This window comes from Salmo trutta, chromosome 28, assembly GCF_901001165.1.
Source record: "Salmo trutta chromosome 28, fSalTru1.1, whole genome shotgun sequence".
Lineage (NCBI taxonomy): Eukaryota > Metazoa > Chordata > Actinopteri > Salmoniformes > Salmonidae > Salmo > Salmo trutta.
Window position 1 is genome coordinate 21006404 of NC_042984.1, and position 19076 is coordinate 21025479.

The following is a 19076-nucleotide window of genomic DNA, read 5'->3' on the forward strand; positions in this document are numbered from 1 at the left end:
CTGCTCCTCCTTGCACAAAGGCGGAGGTAGCGGTCCTGCTGCTGGGTTGTTGCCCCCCTACGGCCTCCTCCACGTCTCCTGATGTACTGGCCTGTCTCCTGATAGCGCCTCCATGCTCTGGACACTACGCTGACAGACACAGCAAACCTTCTTGCCACAGCTCGCATTGATGTGCCATCCTGGATGAGTTGCACTACCTGAGCCACTTGTGTGGGTTGTAGACTCCGTCTCATGCTACCACTAGAGTGAAAGCACCGCCAGCATTCAAAAGTGACCAAAACATCAGCCAGGAAGCATAGGAACTGAGAAGTGGTCTGTGGTCACCACCGGCAGAACCACTCCTTTATTGGGGGTGTCTTGCTAATTGCCTATAATTTCCACCTGTTGTCTATTCCATTTGCACAACAGCATGTGAAATGTATTGTCAATCAGTGTTGCTTCCTAAGTGGACAGTTTGATTTCACAGAAGTGTGATTGACTTGGAGTTACATTGTGTTGTTTAAGTGTTCCCTTTATTTTTTTGAGCAGTGTAGATACTTTTGCACCTGATGGCTCCAGCATCTTCACAAGGTCCTTTGCTGTTATTCTGGGATTGATTTGCACTTTTCGCACCAAAGTACGTTCATCTCTAGGAGACAGAACGTGTCTCCTTCCTGAGCGGTATGATGGCTACGTGGTCCCATGTTGTTTATACTTGCGTTCTATTGTTTGTACAGATGAACGTGGTACCTTCAGGCGTTATGAAATTGCTCCCAAGGATGAACCAGACTTGTGTAGGTCTACAATTTTTTTCTGAGGTCTTGGCTGATTTCCCCATGATGTCAAGCAAAGAGGCACTGAGTTTGAAGGTAGGCCTTGAAATACACCCACAGGTACACCTCCAATTGACTCAAATGATGTCAATTAGCCTATCAGAAGATTCTGAAGCCATGACATCATTTCCAGAAATTTTCCAAGCTGTTTAAAGGCACAGTCAACTTAGTTTATGTAAACTTCTGACCCACTGGAATTGTGATACAGTGAATTATAAGTGAAATAATCTGTAAAGAATAGTTGGAAAAATTACTTGTGTCATGTACAAAGTAGATGTCCTAACCGACTTGCCAAAACTATAGTTTGTTTACAAGAAATTTGTGTAGCTGTTGAAAAACGAGTTTTAATGACTCCAACATTTACATTACATTTACGTCATTTAGCAGACACTCTTATTCAGAGAGACTTACAAATTGGTGCATTCACCTTATGATATCCAGTGGAACAACCACTTTACAATAGTACATCTATATCTTTTGGGGGGGGGGGGGGGGGGTTAGAAGGTTTACTTAATCCTATCCTAGGTATTCCTTAAAGAGGTGGAGTTTCAGGTGTCTCCGGAAGGTGGTGATTGACTCCACTGCCCAACCTAAGTGTATGTAAACTTCCAACTTCAACATTATGCTTGTTTGCATGTGACTATTCCTCTTTTGTTTGTTGATGTTTGTTAAAAAAAATTAAAAGAGGGAGGAAGGAATTAATTTTAAATGGACCACCCTTGCCCAGAAATTAGTCACACGTTCGTCCCGCGACTAATGTGTTGTTTTCAGCCACCGGTAGCTTGTGGGTGCTTTATGCTCTAGTCAATTATGTTTGCATGTCTACTTATATTAACTATATCATTTTTAATATACATCTACTGTATGATAGCTAGCAAATTAATTAGCTAATTAACGTTAGCCTGCCTAGCTACTTCTGAGGTAAAATGCTTTATTTGTACAATTTCCAAAAGCTAACCAAACAAAAACATAATTACTTTACGAGACGTGTTTGTGCATTAGTAGCATAATTTCTAACTTATTGTAATGACCCGGCTGGGTCATAAAAGGAAAAGAGACGGACTCCAGGTGTGCAGGTTAGAACACAGGTTTATTCCTAAACTGGGCTATTGTTGTGGCCACAGCCCACGCCGCTAAATGCCGAACGTACACAATTACACCATGTCGAGTTAAGGGTCACCCCCATAAGAACAGATCAAGGCCCGAACAGAAAGAGAGAGAGATGGGACAGTAATCCCTATTTATGCATTCCCAAATCCCGCGGGATTACCCATCATACCCCCCACCCTTTCCCTCTGTCCTGACACATTTAACCCCTGCTAGTAGCCTTGAGAACCATAACACACCCACAAACACAATACCGGGTCGTTACATTATGTACATTCGTTTTTACTTACACTTGTATGTTGAGGTTTTAAGTTTTGGCGGACTTTTCTTAGCGGATGCACAATCATCGCGAATTGAATTATGGGACGTTTCAGGCCCCGAAGTGAACATAATTGTACACTCGCAAACTCCATTAAAAACGAGTGCTGAGGGGCTTTACGTTGCAAACTTCCCTTGCTTGTCTATTCATTTGGACCGACGACAAATATGTCCCCGGGGATTCCCCCAAGGGCGTAACACGGAACCAAAACCGGCTGCACCATCGTGCATAAATGTGTTTTGTCCCCTCACACCAAACGTTATCATGACACACAGGTTAAAATATCAAAACAAACTGAACCAATTATATTAATTTGGGGACAGGTCGAAAAGCATTAAATATGTATGGCAATTTAGCTAGTTGGGGGGGGGGGGGGTGAGAGAGAATTACTCAACAACCAACATTAAAAACGAGTGCTGAGGGGTTTATGTTGCAAACTTCCCTTACTTAGCTGACATTTGGACTGACAACAAATATGTCCGCGCGGATTCCCCCAAGGGCGTAGGTTTGAAACGAAGCCGTTATGTCAGGGGAAGCACAGGCGATGTCATGTTGTTGGGGGAGTTTGAGCCAGAATGACTATATATAGGCAAGCCCAACGTTGTGTCCTGTTTCGTTCATGGTAGTGTGAAACATAAGTTGTATACGAGCTAGCTAACTAGCGTTCTGACGTTTCACTTCTGTATTTAGTTTGACGAGCCTATAACAACACAGGAGCCCTTGCATTTGTATGTAGACTACACTTCTTCGTGATGAAAAGGGGAGCAAGAAATTGCCAATGACACAGCCATTCGGACTCGAGTTTAGTCCAGGAAAACGTAAGTATGTCCAAAGTCATATGTTCTTTGTCAAACAGATTGAAAAGGTGTCTTATAAAACATTACCAGAAAGTCTAAAAAATGTATTAAACATTGTGTTGTACTTTTAAGTAACGACACCTGCTAACTAATATCAACACTTATATTTAGATGATTTTTTTTTCTCCAGTCTTCAGTAAATTTAAGATAAATTGCTCTGTGCCTGTAATTCCGTTACCAAAAACCCCACCCAGGTCGTTAAGATATTTTCTAATGTCTCTCAGGAGATAAGGTAATAAAAGTTCACAAGTAACAATTAAGGTAGACCTGTCAATTAGACTGTTTTACTGGTATCAATTTAGTTTAATTATTAGGTTATTTAAACTAAATTCTGTTACCAAATCAGTAACAAGATTTCTGAAAAATCGTTAATGGGATTTATTCAATGGGAAATTATTGTAGTCACAAACCACATTGCACGTGCACTACGCTTTTTGATCGCCCTAATAGTAAAAACATGGATTACCTTGTTTAATGTGGCATGAACACAACCAGTCATGTTTTCATCTGATTGTAAAACTAATCACTTAAAGTAGGCTACCTGCTCATGTTGTCCACTCCAGAATATACTGAACAAAAATATAAACGCAACATGACACAATTTCAACAATTTTACTGAGTTAAAGTTCATATAAGAAATCAGTTAATTTTAAATAAATTCATTAGGCCCTGATCTATGGATTTCACATGACTGGGCAGGGGAGCAGCTATGGGTGGGCGCCAGGTGTAGGGGGGGGGGGGGGGGGGGGAAATGTATGAAATGTATGCATTCACTACTGTAAGTCGCTCTGGATAAGAGTGTCTGCTAAATGACTAAAATGTAAAAAATGTAAAATGTCCTGGGCTGGCACTGTTACACGTGGTCTGCAGTTGAGGCCGGTTGGACCTCCTGCCAATGTAACCGATGTGAAATGGCTAGTTAGTTAGCGGTGGTGCGCGCTAATAGCGTTTCAATCAGTGACGTCACTCGCTCTGAGACTTGAAGTAGGGTTTCCCCTTGTAACGGCCGTGGCTTTTGTGGCGCGATGGGAAACGATGCTTCGTGGGGTGTCAGTTGTTGATGTGTGGAAGGGTCCCTGGTTCGAGCCCAGTTTGGGGCGAGGGACGGAACCTACACTGTTACACCAAATTCTCTTATTAAACGACATTGAAGGCAGCTTATGGTAGAGAAATTAACATGACATTTTCTTGCAAAACTTTTATTGTCCCCAGCACAAGATGCAACTCTTGTTGAATAAGCTTCTTGATATGCCACACCTGTCAGGTGGATGGATTATCTTGGCAAAGGAGAAATGCTCACAAACAGGGATGAAACAAATTTGTGTGATCTTTTATTTCAGCTCATGGAACATGGGACCAACACTTTACATGTTGTGTTTACGGTGGTGTAAAAATATGTTTAAGTAGTTTTTTGGGGTATCGGTACTTTACTATTTATATTTTTTGCAACTTTTTTACTTCACTACATTCCTAAAGAAAATGATGTACTTTTTACTCCATAAATTTTCCCTATGACAATTGAGTACTTTTTCCATCACTGTGTTTTATGTTTTTGTTAAGTGTAATTCCAGCATCCAAACAGTGCACTGTGCACCCGCCATTTGATGAAGGGAAGGAGACGGCGTCATGTATTCATGGAGGCCACTTCCCCTTAAATTTGACCAATAGCAATTATAAAAGTATCTTTCGTCTGTCAGTGTTTTCATAATTTTCCATCAATTTGCAAGTGGCCGATTCTTGCCAGAGAAATAATCTGAGTGAAACAGCGCCCCTGTGTCTCAGTATGTGTAGCCAATGTATCTGTTACTGTCAGACCAAAAGAGTATGACATGTTGCCGCCATAGCATTTGATTGATTGATGCCAGCAAGCGTTTGGCCTCCATTGATAAAACAATCAAATTATTTGCCAAACAGCATTGAGCTGAGCTTAACTGTGGTTTGTCCTGGTGCAGCAAAACGCCCACAAGGGAGACCAGTTTGGATTTGGCTTCGCACCAATCAAATCACATCCTAAGCAAAATGTCGTTTTCAGAAAAACGTGTCTGCTTGTGTTGTTTTCCTGCAGTAGCTAGCTTGCTAAATCGTCCCTTTCCTAAGCCATGGATGGAGATGGGATTTCGACTTGTGGTTTTGACTTAATGCCCTGTACAGGCCAATGATTATGACGGCGAGTCTGATCTAACCATAAATGAATGTTTTGCCACTGCCCTGAGACGATTGAAGATGTAGCCTAGTAGGCCCACGTTAACTAGCTAGCTAACTTAGCTGGTTCATTGTTGCCCATGTGAGGATGTTGGCTTGGTAGGCTAGGTCTATAGACTATCCCTATGCTGTGTTGTATGCCATTGCCTCGTGAGTAAATCTGAGCTGAAAAAATATTGTAGGCTATTCCGTTAAAACAACTACAGCCTATGCGCATGTTGTAATCCAAATTATAATCTTAACTGTCAGATTTCAAACAATACTTTTGTGAGGCACTGCTTGGAACTCTGTGGATGTGTGAATGGTGGGGTGAGTGGTGGGATTGATAAACCAGAATTGGAGGATCCTCCATCATCGTTTAAATCTCCAGTTTGGTAACATTTTGGCTTCACAGTTGATTGCAACGGCACTGGACAGAGTTGTGGATAAAGTTAATTGTGGATAAAGTTAATAGTATGTTCTCCGCTAGTGGTGGGGAGTCAACTCTAAAAGAATGGATTCCTCGACTACTTGCTGTCGACTGCTAAGATTCAGTATTTTTGCAATGGAGGAAACTAGTTGCTGTAGGCCACTTCTTAGAATAGAAACTCTCACGTCTTTTACTCAGAAAGAGCGAGCTAGGGAGGAAGAGAAAGGGGATCGAGGGGCATAGGCATGTTGGCCACCAGGCAGACAGTCAGAACCGTACATCGGTGATCAAAAGACATACAGCATTGCGATAGCCTTTACCTCTCAATTTCTTTGCTTGCAATGTCTTGTGCAAGTTCACTAAAGTAGGTGCTATCAATGAGTAGGCTGAGCTATTCTACAGGCAACACACCGAAGACCAAAAACACAAGTGTTTTTCATAGCGAAGAGAAAGAAAAGTGTGCCAAACAGTCGGAACCGTGCGCATAGGCTGTATCTTGCTAATATGTGTCTCGCAATGGCTCGTAAATTCACAAGTATATTAACGTTTACAGGGCATTCGGAAAGTATTCGAACCCCTTGGCTTTTTCCACATTTTGTTACGTTAGTCTTATTCTAAAATGGATTAAATATATTTTTTCCCTCATCAATCTACACACTTCCCCATAATGACAAAGCGGAAACAGAAATACCTTATTTACATAAGTGTTCAGACCCTTTGCTATGAGATTAGATATTGAGCTCTGGTGCATCCTGTTTCCATGGATCATCCTTGATGTTTCTACAACTTGATTGGAGTCCACCTGTGGTAAATTCAATTGATTGGATATGATTTGGAAAGGCACACACCTGTCTGTATAAGGTCCCACGGTTGACCATGCATGTCAGAGCAAAAACCAAGCCATGAGGTTGAAGGAATTGTCCGTAGTGCTCCGAGACAGGATTGTGTCAAGGCACAGATCTTGGGATGGGTACCAAAAAATGTCTGCAGCATTGAAGGTCCCAAAGAACACAGTGGCCTCCATCGTTCTGAAATCGAAGAAGTTTGGAAACACCAAGACTCGGGGGAGAAGGGCCTTGGTCTGGGAGGTGACCAAGAACTCAATGGTCACTCGGACAGAGCTTTAGAGTTTCTCTGTGGAGGTGGGAGAACCTTCCAGAAAGACAACCATCTCTGCAGCACTCCACCAAGCAGGAGTTTATGGTAGCGTGGCCAGATGGAACCCACTCCTCAGTAAAAGGCACATGAAAGGCCGCTTGGAGTTTGCCAAAAAGGTACCTAAAGACTCTGACCATGAGAAACAAGATTCTCTGGTTTGATGAAACCAAGATTGGCACTCAGGCCAAAGAGTTCAATCGTCACGTCTGGAGGAAAGCTGGCATCATCCCTACGGTGAAGCATGGTGGTGGCAGCATTATGCTGTGGGGTTGTTTTTCACCGGCAGGGACTGGGAGACTAGTCAGGATCGAGGGAAAGCCAAACGGAGCAAAGTACAGAGATCCTTGATGAATACCTACTCCAGAGACATTTACATTTTAGTCATTTAGCAGACGCTCTTATCCAGAGCGACTTACAGTAGTGAATGCATACATTTAATACATTTATTATTTTTTCCCGTACTGGTCCCCCGTGGGAATCAAACCCACAACCCTGGCGTTGCAAACACCATGCTCTACCAACTGAGCCACACGGGAGAGAGCACTCAGGACCTCAGACTGGGGTGAAGTTTCACCTTCCAGCAGGACAACGACCCTGAGCACACAGCCAGGACAATGCAGGAGTGGCTTCAGGACAAGTATCAATATCCTTGAGTGGCCCAGCCAGAGCCCGGGCTTGAACCTGATCGAACAGCTCTAGAGAGACCTGAAAATAGCTGTGCAACGACGCTCCCCATCCAACCTGATAGCGCTTGAGAGGATCTGAAGAGAAGAAATGGGGGAAATAGACCCCAATACAGGTGTGCCAAACTTGTAGCGTCATTTCTAAGAAGACTCGATGCTGTAATCGCTGCCAAAGGTGCTTCAACAAAGTACTGAGTAAAGGGTTCGAATACTCATGTAAATATGATATAACCTGTTTTTGCGTTGTCATTATGGGGCATTGTGTGTAGATTGAGGGAAACAATGTAATACATTTTAGAATAAGGCTGTAACGTAACAACATGTGAAAGTCAAGGGGTCTGAATACTCTGAATGCATTGTATATAGAGTACCAGTCAAAAGTTTGGACACACCTACTCATTTAAGGGTTTTTCTTTATTTTTACTATTTTCTACATTGTAGAATAATAGTGAAGACAAAAACTATGGAATAACACATGGAATCATGTAGTAACCAAAAGTGTTAAACAAATCAAAATATATTTTAGATTCTTCAAAGTAGCCTCCCTTTGCATTGACAACTTTGCACACTCTTGGCATTCTCTCAACCTGCTTCATGGGGAATGCTTTTCCAACAGTCTTGAAGGAGTTCCCACATATGCTGAGCACTTCACTGCTTTTCATTCACTCTGCGGTCCAACTCATCCCAAACCATCTCAATTGGGTTGTAGTCAGGTGATTGTGGAGGCCAGGTCATCTGATGCAGCACTCCGTCACTCTCCTTGGTCAAATAGTCCTTACACAGGCTGGGGGTGTGTTAGGTCATTGTCCTGTTGAAAAACAAATGATAGTCCCACTAAGTGCAAACCAGATCGTGTGGCTGCAGAAAGCTGTGGTAGCCATGCTGGTTAAGTGTGCCTTGAATTCTAAATAAATCAGTGTCACCAGCAAAGCACACCACCACACCACCTCCATGCTTCACGGTGGAAACCAGATAATCCGTTCACCAACCCTGCGTCTCTCAAAGACACGGCGGTTGGAACCAAAAATCTCATTTGGACTCATCAGACCAAAGGACAGATTTCCACTGGTCTTATGTCCATTGCTCATGTTTCTTGGCCCAAGCAAGTCTCTTCTTATTGGTGTTCTTTTAGTAGTGGTTTCTTTGCAGCAATCGATCATGAAGTTCTGATTCACGCAGTCTCCTCTGAACAGTTGATGTTGATGTCTGTTATTTGATCTCTGTGACGCCTTTATTTGGGCAGCAATTTCTGAGGCTGGTAACTCTCATAAACCTATCCTCTGCAGTAGAGGTAACTCTGGGTCTTCCTTTCCTGTGGCAGTCGTCATCAGAGCCAGTTTCATCATAGCGCTTGATGGTTTTTGCGACAGCACTTGAAGAAACTTTCAAAGTTCTTAGTGTTCTGCATTGACTGACCATGTCTTAAACTAATGGACTGTTGTTTCACTTTGCTTATTTGAGCTGTTTCTTGCCATAATATGGACTTGGTCACAACACAACTGATTGGCTCAAACACATTAAGGCACACATGTTAATTGAAATACATTCCAGGTGTCTACCTCATGAAGCTGGTTGAGAGAATGCCAAGTGTGTGCAAAGCTGTCAAGGCAGAGGGTGGCTACTTTGAATAATCTCAAAACACTTTTTGGTTACTACATGATTCCATATGTGTGATTTCATAGTTTTGATGTCTCCAATATTCTACAATGTAGAAAATAGTAAAAATAAACCCTTGAATGGGTAGGTGTGTCAACTTTTGACTGGTGCTGTATGAACAATGCCTAATGCATCAGTTTAATTAGGCCTAAATGTGCAATAAAAAGTATTGTGCCTATAGCGTATTTAATGAAACCCTGGCTGGCAATTGATGTCCTAGGTTGGGTTTCTCCGATCCTGTTCCTTGAGAGCTAACTTCCTGTAGGTTTTCACTCCAACCCCAGTTGTAACTAATCTTATTCAGTTTTACAAGCAGCTAATTACTGAATCAACTGCGCAATATTAGGGTTGGAGTGTGAACCTTCAGGATGGTAGCTCTCCGCGAACAGGGTTGGAGAGCCCTGTCCTAGGCAATTGATCGCGGAGCAGGGCATCCCCGCTAAACTTCTTGGAAATGGCAAGTTCACTTTCTCATCTATAAACGCATCTCAAGTGCAAATACGGTTCAGCAGTTCAAATCAGCAGGATGGGGGGCATTGTTATTAGGAAGAACATCTACCATGATTGCTAAAATAATGATTATGACCACACTTTTAAATATTATGAGGACACCTATACATTTGGCAGCCAAGCATGAGTTATCAGTGTAGCCTATTATCGTTTAGACATGATTTTAATATATCTTCACGATTTAGATTAAGAACCTCCAGGCTTCAGTCAATTCAATTAGAAAAATTAAATCGTCCTCTGGAATAAAACACAGCATCATCCCATGGGATCCCCTAAGGCTGTGCACAGCAGAAATATCACTGAATTATTCTAGTTCCTACACCTCACCTTCTATAGTCAAACAAAATAGGCCTTTTTATAGGCTGTTGATAAGCAAATGGGCTGCATCATGCTCATGTCAGTCTTCTAGAAGTAACCTTCAAAGACAAATGTAGTCTTCCTAGTAGGACTGCGATTTTTAAAACATTTTAAAAATGTAACCTTTTATTTAACTAGGCAAGTCAGTTAAGAACAAATTCTTATTTACAATGACGACCTACCCCAGCCAAACCCAGACGATGCTGGGCCAATTGTGCGCCGCCCTATGGGACCCCAAATCACAGCCGGATGTGATGCAGCCTGGATTCAGGTATTGCAGTGATGCCTTTTGCATTGAGATGCAGTGTCTTAGACCACTGCGCCACTCGGGAACCCTAATAATAATGAGGTGGTGTGTGTGTGCGCATCAGTTTCAGCTTGTTTTGGGAGTCAAACAAGAGTCGACTCCAACCACAGGAGTTGGAGTCTACTCCAAAGATCCTAGAGTCGTGAGTCGTGCACCACTATTAGGGCTGGACGATATGGCCTAAAAGTAATATCTTAATTGTTTTTCAGAGGTTTGGACGATTCACAATATAGATCTGTTTTTCTCTAAACAAAAAAAAAAAAAGGCCAAAACATAATTTGTGTAAAACAAATGAATGCCACTGCTTGCCAGGCTGTCATCATTGTATGCAACAACAAAAAATTAAGAATGAGAATTTATCCCTAAGAATTTACACAGTAATAAATCAAAATCTAAAATTCTGTCAAACAACATACCTTCCTTTGTTCTAAACAAGTTTCTGGTGAGGAACACAAGCCTGTCTACTGACACTGGCGTGAGGCATACCCTGTGACATGTCACAATGTTCCCACCTCTGCTAAAGACCCTCTCCGAAGGGGCACTGGTAGCAGGAATGCACAGGTGCTTTTTAGCAAGCTTATGCCGACTTGGGAAGTTGGCCTCATGGAGCCTTCACCACTCAAGTGGGTCTGTGTCAAGAGACATCGAGTAACTTGACAACTCACTTTTGATGTTGTCCTCCTCCTGACTGGGCCAGACAGCGCTGTCTTCTTGAAGAAGCTTGCAAGTGTTTTCTTGCCTTTAGACACAGGTTCACTTTCTTCTTGGTGCACAGTTGTGCCAGGGTGACATGTGCTTTCCTCAGCTAGCAGAGACTTCAGCTCCAAAACAGCTCTTTGAGAGCATCAAACAATCTTGTCGCCTGCTATGCATGTCGTCCTGAACCGGGGATCCACCAGTGAGGCCATATCAAGGAGTTCAGTTGTGGCAAGATCTTCGTACTTGTCGTTGAGATACTGTGGTGTGGCACTCTTGATTTTCTTTGTGAGCGTGCCCTCACCTTCCTCTGGCTGCAGGAGGCTGCTTTTGAACAGGTTTAGCACAGGCTTGAGGTAGGAGATGCTAATGTAGTTCTCCCCAGACAGCGGCTATGGCCTTTTCTTGTTCCAGGATTTGTTCTGTCTTGACCCCCACCTGGTTGGGGACTCTGAGTGGGTAGACTGAGCTCAGCCTGTGCTACAGACAAGTCTCTTCTCTTCCAGCTGAAGGAAAAGGTGCTGACCACCTTGCACAACCCAATGGCACGGTCAACTCGTGGGTTTTTCACATCATTCTCTGAAAATAATAATGAAGAAAGGATTCTAAGGACAGCATTTTCAATAATGTGACAAGTACAGCATTCAGTTGACCTGTCAAACCAACACTACCCCCCTCAGACCAACATGTCTATTCTATTGTTTAGGAATGTTTGACCACTAGCTGTTTGAATGTCATTTAAAAAAAAATCATCATTTTGATTGAAAATGTATTTTAGTTTGTTATAGTTAAAACAGCCTGTGGTTATTTGCTATTAGATTGGCAGAATGACACATTAGCCTACAACTGGCCCAAACGTTTTGGAATGCACTTTTATTCTCCAATGTCACACCTACCGATTGGCGAGGTGAAGCCTGTGCCCAAAGCACTGCAGGCGGGTCCAGTTGTTCAAGCGCAATGCTTTTATCATGTTCCTCCCGCTGTCAGTTGTCATGCACACCTGTTGGTCATCTTCCACGATGCCAGAGAGTCTTTGAGACCCGGGGTTATTACTTCACCCGTATGTTCATCGGGGAAGTAAGACGTCTGGAGGCAGACATTTTGCAATTTCCAGTCTTCATTTATGTAGTGGACTTAGGTATGGCTCTGACTTAGGTATGGCTCTGACGTTCTGCTGGACCATGGTGGAAAAATAAGAAACATTAGCCAGCTTATATGCGACTCTTTCGCAGGTAGCCGTGTATTATTGCAGCAAGGCTTCTTCCGTGAAATACTTGCGGCTTGGCAGCTGATATTTGTGGTCAACTGTACCTAGCAGCTTTTTAAAGATTGGGATCATGTCCTTTGCTCTGTAATAGGTCACTGCATCTGTTCTCCTTCCACCTCAAACTATTCTTGTCATAAGGGATTACGTTTGGAAAGGATGCGGCTATGGTAGTTTGTCTTTTTAGCAGACGTTTTGGTAATCAGGTGACTGGAATCGGCATTGCGAAATCTCGCATTCCACCGCGTGTTTTTCGCAGGTGATGGAAGAGGTTGGTTGTGCTGCTGCTTTTTGTAGCAATTGTCTTGACACATTTTGCACAGGACATTCGTTTGCTGAACATTAGACCTCTTAAACCCGAACCACTTCCATATTACTGAACTTTTTGATGATTTCATCCTCACGAGGGGCTGAGCTGGCTTCCTCACTTTCCATTTTGGTGGAACTCTTACCACCGCTACACTTCTCCAGCGTGGTTACAATTTGTGAAAGGCTGTCTAGGGTTGTGATTGGTGGATAACGTCTGTGCACGTGTTGTCACGCAATTCGACATTGGGCTGACAGAGAAGAGACAGTGAGATGCTGCATTTGTAAAACGTTAGAACATAACCGAACCTTGATTCTTGCGATACAGGCCGTTAGCGCGATACAGATAAAACAAACTTGATATCGCCTAGCACCAACCACTATTCTCATTCTGTGCCGCGTGTAGCTTGTTGTCGGCCAGCCACAAGTCATCAAAGTGCCACTACAGTCATAGAGCCTCATTGTGCGGCAAAGCAAATACGGAGATTATCTAATCAATGGAAGATGGAATTAAAAGTTAAATGATAAGCATATGCTACAACGAAGAAGAGCCAACAGGTAGGCTGCTATTTTAATAATATGAATGGAGGTGTTATTTGTAACCGTAGGGTAGGAAGAAGGTGCACGCAGACTCAATTAGCCTAGCTAATTGGCTAGCTAACTTAGCTAGCTATTTTAGTCAGCTAGCTTCTCTCGGTTTGATGCAGTCAAGACCGGTAGTATGTAATCATATTGGATGATAAATAACCTTTCTATGACAAGCTAGAAGTTAGTCTACTAATGCAAAAATTGGCTTGGCCGGTTTCTGCCTCTCACTCCTTGCTACTGTTTCACTTGCTCACAGTTCTCACACCGTAAAGCTCCTCCTCCACTTGCTCTCCCTCGCGCTGTATCGGCTCCGGTTAATAAAATGGCTTACAAATGGACTTTTCTGCTGCTTCCCTCACTCGGATGTGACCGCATTTATACGGAACTGGTCGTCCTTGGTCCATTCGGACCAGGTGTCTATATTCAAAAATGTATTTGCATATTTGTCCAAGTAGGAACGCCCCAGGTCCATTTTTCGGAATGGGTCAAACTTTTTAGACCTCTACTTGAGGCCCAACATAACATTACCTATCACAACAGACAATGGCAGGAACATTCTGAATAGGGTGCTTTTTAATTTGGCCAATTTAAACTAAAATTGACTACAGTAACTGTTGGAATTCCATTTTTACGCTATACCGTAACCGAACCGTGACCCCCAAACCGCAATCTGTACCAAACTGGGTTTGGTGAACCGTTACACCACTATCCTCCTACTTTTGAAGGGGTAAAGCTTACCGTGTGCTTCCCAGTCTTAACAGTTTGCACATATATTATGTTGACGTTTTGGTCTTCGGCAGGGTTTTTTATCAGCTGTTCGCGCCCACAATTTCTTTTCTTAAATCAAGTCGAAGTTTGGTAGCCGACGTGTACGCCCCTTTGTTGGTGATTGGTCAACAGTACTACACCTAGTAGGAGTAGGAACATTAAATGTGTTTGTCATTTAAATGTTTGTCATTCAACGAAAGGCTAGTTTTCATGCACATTTTTTTTACTTGAGTAATACTGTACCCAACATCTTAGATGTAAAATTGCGCAACTAAGACCACCTCATCAAAAACTGCTAAATGAATGACAGATGTATTTTTTGAGGAAGTGTTTCTGGCTATGTTGCTATGGTGACTCGAGGGACAAACAGTATATTTTATTTTATTTTTCAAGCAAAGGACTTTTATGGTAGTAAGACAACAGACAGTTGCTTCGCCTAGCTGAGTCCTGCTATGAGCAAATCAAACCTATGTATGCAGATGCCTTAAGGGGGTAGGCTCTCTAGAATCTAGACCAGGGGTATTCAACTCTTACCCTATGAGGTCAGTCTACCTGATAATCGATTGCACCCACCTGGTGTCTCAGGTCTAAATCAGTCCCTAATTAGAGGGGAACAATGAGAACCCAGTGGAACTGGCTTCTATGTCCAAAGTTGAGTTTGGTGGATAGGATTGTCAAGACCCAATCAGGGTTGTGTATGTAAATATATTTTCATTTGTATCAGCAGGCCCACATGATCAGACTGAGCTTTTCAATGGCAGAAAGAGTCTCGGGAAATAAATGCAAAAATATTTGCATGAAAGTGATTTTATTAGACGGTGATTTAACATTTTTATTAAAACTACTGCATGGGGGCTTAAAGAAAAATGATCCATGCGGCCAGGACAATCATCAATGGGAGGTTGAAAACCAAATGGCCAATAACCGATCCTCCTCCTAGGCCTATCATAAAAGTTAGTTATTAACAGTAGCTTATTTCTGATATATTCTAGCCTAAAGCAGGTGTTGTCCTAAAGTTGCTGCTTTAAAAAATAACAAGAATGAAAGTCTAGCCTATGCCTAGGCTAAAGCAATTATTATCCAGTTCTGAAGACGGTAGACTGCTTCTATCCAGCCCATGATGTATAACCTAACTCACTATGTTAAGACCATTCCTCGTCAGACTCACTGCTCCATCATGTGCGTGCCACACACCATGCTGATGCTCCTCTACCAGAAAGGAATATTAAAAAAGATTTGTCTGCAATTAGCATCTGCCCAAGGCTGTCAACAACTATCTTTTGTCATGATTCGTCCAGTTGTAGCACGATATAAACACCTTTTTTTTTTTTTATCCCGAACCGGTTACAAAATGTGTTTTGCTGGTCGGAAGAGTAGAATAGAATAAAAAAAAATGGTGGTTCTGTTCAAAACTAAACAAATGGAAAATAGTTCAGGTTCCAACCCCTGATGTGTTACTGTTGACTTATTATATTCCTGATGTAAAATATAATTCACTACATGATTGTGGTATAACATATTTGAGGCAAAATATGAGTGATCTATGAATATTATAATAAAAGTATTTTCTTGATAATGTAACCTTTGCAAAATAAATGCTTTCGTTAGGTTTCACATTTGTTTTTATAAGTCAACATATGGAAAACCATCACAATTACTATAACAAAATACAATATTTGTATATACATCTTTATTTTCATGTATAAGGCTGGGCAGCAGCACCTACTGGACAGTTGAATTATCTACAGTTGAAGTCGAAGTTTACATACAAATACATTTAGCCAAATACATTTAAACTCCATTTTTCACAATTCCTGACATTTAATCTTAGTAAAAATTCCCTGTCTTAGGTAAGTTAGAATCACCACTTTATTTTAAGAATGTGAAATGTCAGAATAATAGTACAGTGATTTATTTCAGCTTTTATTTCTTTCATCACATTCCCAGTGGGTCAGAAGTTTACATACACTCAAGTAGCATTGCCTTTAAATTGTTTGACTAGGGTCAAAGGTTTCTGGTAGCCATCCACAAGCTTCCCACAATAAGTTGGGTGAATTTTGGCCCATTCCTCCTGACAGAGCTGGTGTAATTGAGTCAGGTTTGTAGGCCTCCTTGCTTGCACACGCTTTTTCAGTTCTGCCCACAAATTTTCTATAGGATTGAGGTCAAGGCTTTGTGATGGCAGCTCCAAAACCTTGACTTTGTTGTCCTTAAGCCATTTTGCCACAACTTTGGAAGTATGCTTAATTACCCTCACCTAGGGAGATATACTTGGCCGAGGCTTAATCAAGCTAGTCGTCTTGATTACTTTGTCATTCTCTCTGGCACCAAAAGTTGGTGTTGATAGGGGACAGAATGCATTCAGATCATATATAGATAAATACTCTTAAAGAATTTCCACACGGGCGAGGATATTGGAAATGTAATCAAAGCCTACTGGATGATAACTTGTTTAACTAGGACAGAAGAATTTATTAGACTTTTTCCCGACATAACATAGGTACAGCAGATCCCCTTATTGTTTGGGACACTTTTAAATGTGCCTTTAGAGTCCATGCAATTCAGTACTCATCTATAAAACAAAAGCAATTTAGGTCAAGATCCCATATTAATAAAGGAAATTGAAGGACTAACCGTACAGTTAGAACAATAAAAACTGTACCATACAGGCTCAGTATAAGTTAGAGGATAAGAAATGGAGGAAATTATACAAGAAAGATCCAGTGTAATATATTATAAAAATAAAGCGAACTGGAAGGATTTTTGGGAAAAATGCACAAAATTATTTTTCAATCTTCAACATAGAAATGCTACCAACATTTTTTTTATTGAAACATGTTACAAATGATGGAGTCACGCATGATTCACCGAATATATTTTTGAAAGTAAAGTACTTTAAGAATGTTTTCGTTTGTCTCCTCTGTCTCCACTAACCGAAGCTAATTTTATGGATTATTTTCCTATTAATAATGTAAAATGAACATCTATACAGAGACTCATGCAAAGGCCATATTACAGAGGAGGAACTTCTTGATGCATTTAAAGCCTTTAAGGCTGGGGAAACTCCAGGGCTGGATGGCATACCAGTGGAAGTAAAGCAACCTTTTTTTATATATACTCAGAGGACCATTATTGGCATGTTTTAACCAGTCCTGTATAAATGGTAGATTATTGGACACGCAAGAAGGTCTGATTTCATTATTACTAAAACAGGATCCAAGTTGTGTGTCCAGTCCATTTAAAACTTACTCTTCAGTGTTGTGATGCAAAAATTCTAGCTAAATGTTTGGCGCAAAGAATTAAAAAGGTATTGTCGGGTATTATTCATCCTAATCAGACAGGTTTTTTTTACATGGACGATACATTGGAGGTAATACAAGTACTGGAAGCAATAGAATACTCTGAAATATTGGACACCAGGCCAAGTTTTCATAGCTGATTTTAAAAAGGCTTTTGATAAAGTACGGCTCGAGTTTATCTAAATGCCTAGAATATTTCAATTTTGTAGAATCTCTTTATAAGATGGGTTAAAGTTATGTATAGTAACCCTAAGTGTAAAATGGTAAATAATGGCTACATCTCAGTTTTTTTAAACTATCAACAGGAGTAAAACAAGGTTGTCCACTATCGGCATATCTATTTATTATTGCCATCGAAATGTTAGCTGTTAAAATTAGATCCAACAATAATATTAAGGGATTATAAATCTGTCTTAAAAAACGATGTCATTATACACTGATTCATGTTTTCTTTTAAAACCACAATTATAATTCATCCACAGCCTCATGGAGGATCTAGATACTTTCGCTAACCTCTCTGGATTAAACCAATGATAAGTGTACTATATTGCATATTGGATCACAAAAAAATTCAACTTTTACATTACCGTGTAGTTTACCATTAAAATGTCTGACTGGGATGTGGACATACTCGGTATACAAATCCCAAAAGAAATTCTCGCTCCAAGAAATATTTATAGAAAGTTAGCAAAAATGGATAAGCTCTTATTACCATGGAAAGGAAAATACCTGTATTTGTGGAAAAATCACCCTGATTTAACTCTTTAGTCTTATCACAGTGTACCTATTTACTTATGGTTTTGCCTACACCTAGTGACCTGCTTTTTAAATTATATTAACAAAAAATATTCCATTTTATTTGGAATGGCATGCCAGAGAGAATTAAAAGGGCCTATTTATATAACCAATATGAATTCGGAGGCCAGAAATTATTAAAGCATTAGACCTCTCACTAAAGCCATCAGTCATACAAAAGTTAAATCCAAACTGGTTCTCTAGTAAATTGGTAGAAATGTCTCAACCCATGTTCAGGAATGGCCTTTTTCCCCGTTATTCAGATTACATCTGCTCACTTTCGGTTGTTTGAAAATGAAATCATCTCCAAAATATTGATATTTTTTAAACAAGACTTAGAAAGTTGGTTGCAATTTCAGTTTAATCCACCTGAAAAGACAGAACAAATAATACAAGTATTGTGGTTAAACTCTTATTTTTATATAAAATGTTTAACAAAGGTATAATTTTTGAAAATGTTATCATAAATAGGACTGGTGGAGTTATTTCACACATGCAGCTAACACAGACATATGGAAATGTCTGTTCAACCCAAAATTACAACCAACAATTTGCAGCATTACTACAAAAATGGAAGAGGCAAGTAGAAGGGGGAAAAAGTAAGGAACTTGTCTGTTGGCCCTGCATTAATGAACATAAATGGTTAAAGAAAATTGTGATGTGTGTGTGTGTGTATACATACATACATGCATGCATGCATACATGCATACATATTGCTCAAAAAATAAAGGGAACACTAAAATAACACATCCTAGATCTGAATGAATGAAATAATCCTATTAAATACTTTTTTCTTTACATAGTTGAATGTGCTTACAACAAAATCACAAAATAATCAATGGAAATCCAATTTATCAACCCATGGAGGTCTGGATTTGGAGTCACACTCAAAATTAAAGTGGAAAACCACACTACAGGCTGATCCAACTTTGATGTAATGTCCTGAAAACAAGTCAAAATGAGGCTCAGTAGTGTGTGTGGCC

General features: G+C 40.8%; 1 protein-coding gene across 2 annotated transcripts in view; it reads left to right on the forward strand.

Annotated features, from left to right (window-relative positions):
* Positions 1–2690: 2690 nt before the first annotated feature.
* LOC115165774 (F-box only protein 6) overlaps positions 2691–19076 on the forward strand; it is a 34410-nt gene continuing 18024 nt past the window's right edge. Inside the window, exon 1 of one of the 2 annotated variants that reach the window (XM_029719130.1) lies at positions 2691–3056. The gene's annotated coding sequence lies outside the window, so the exon portion shown is untranslated. The remainder of the gene's footprint in view (positions 3057–19076) is intronic. The other variant, XM_029719129.1, reaches the window with a different exon arrangement.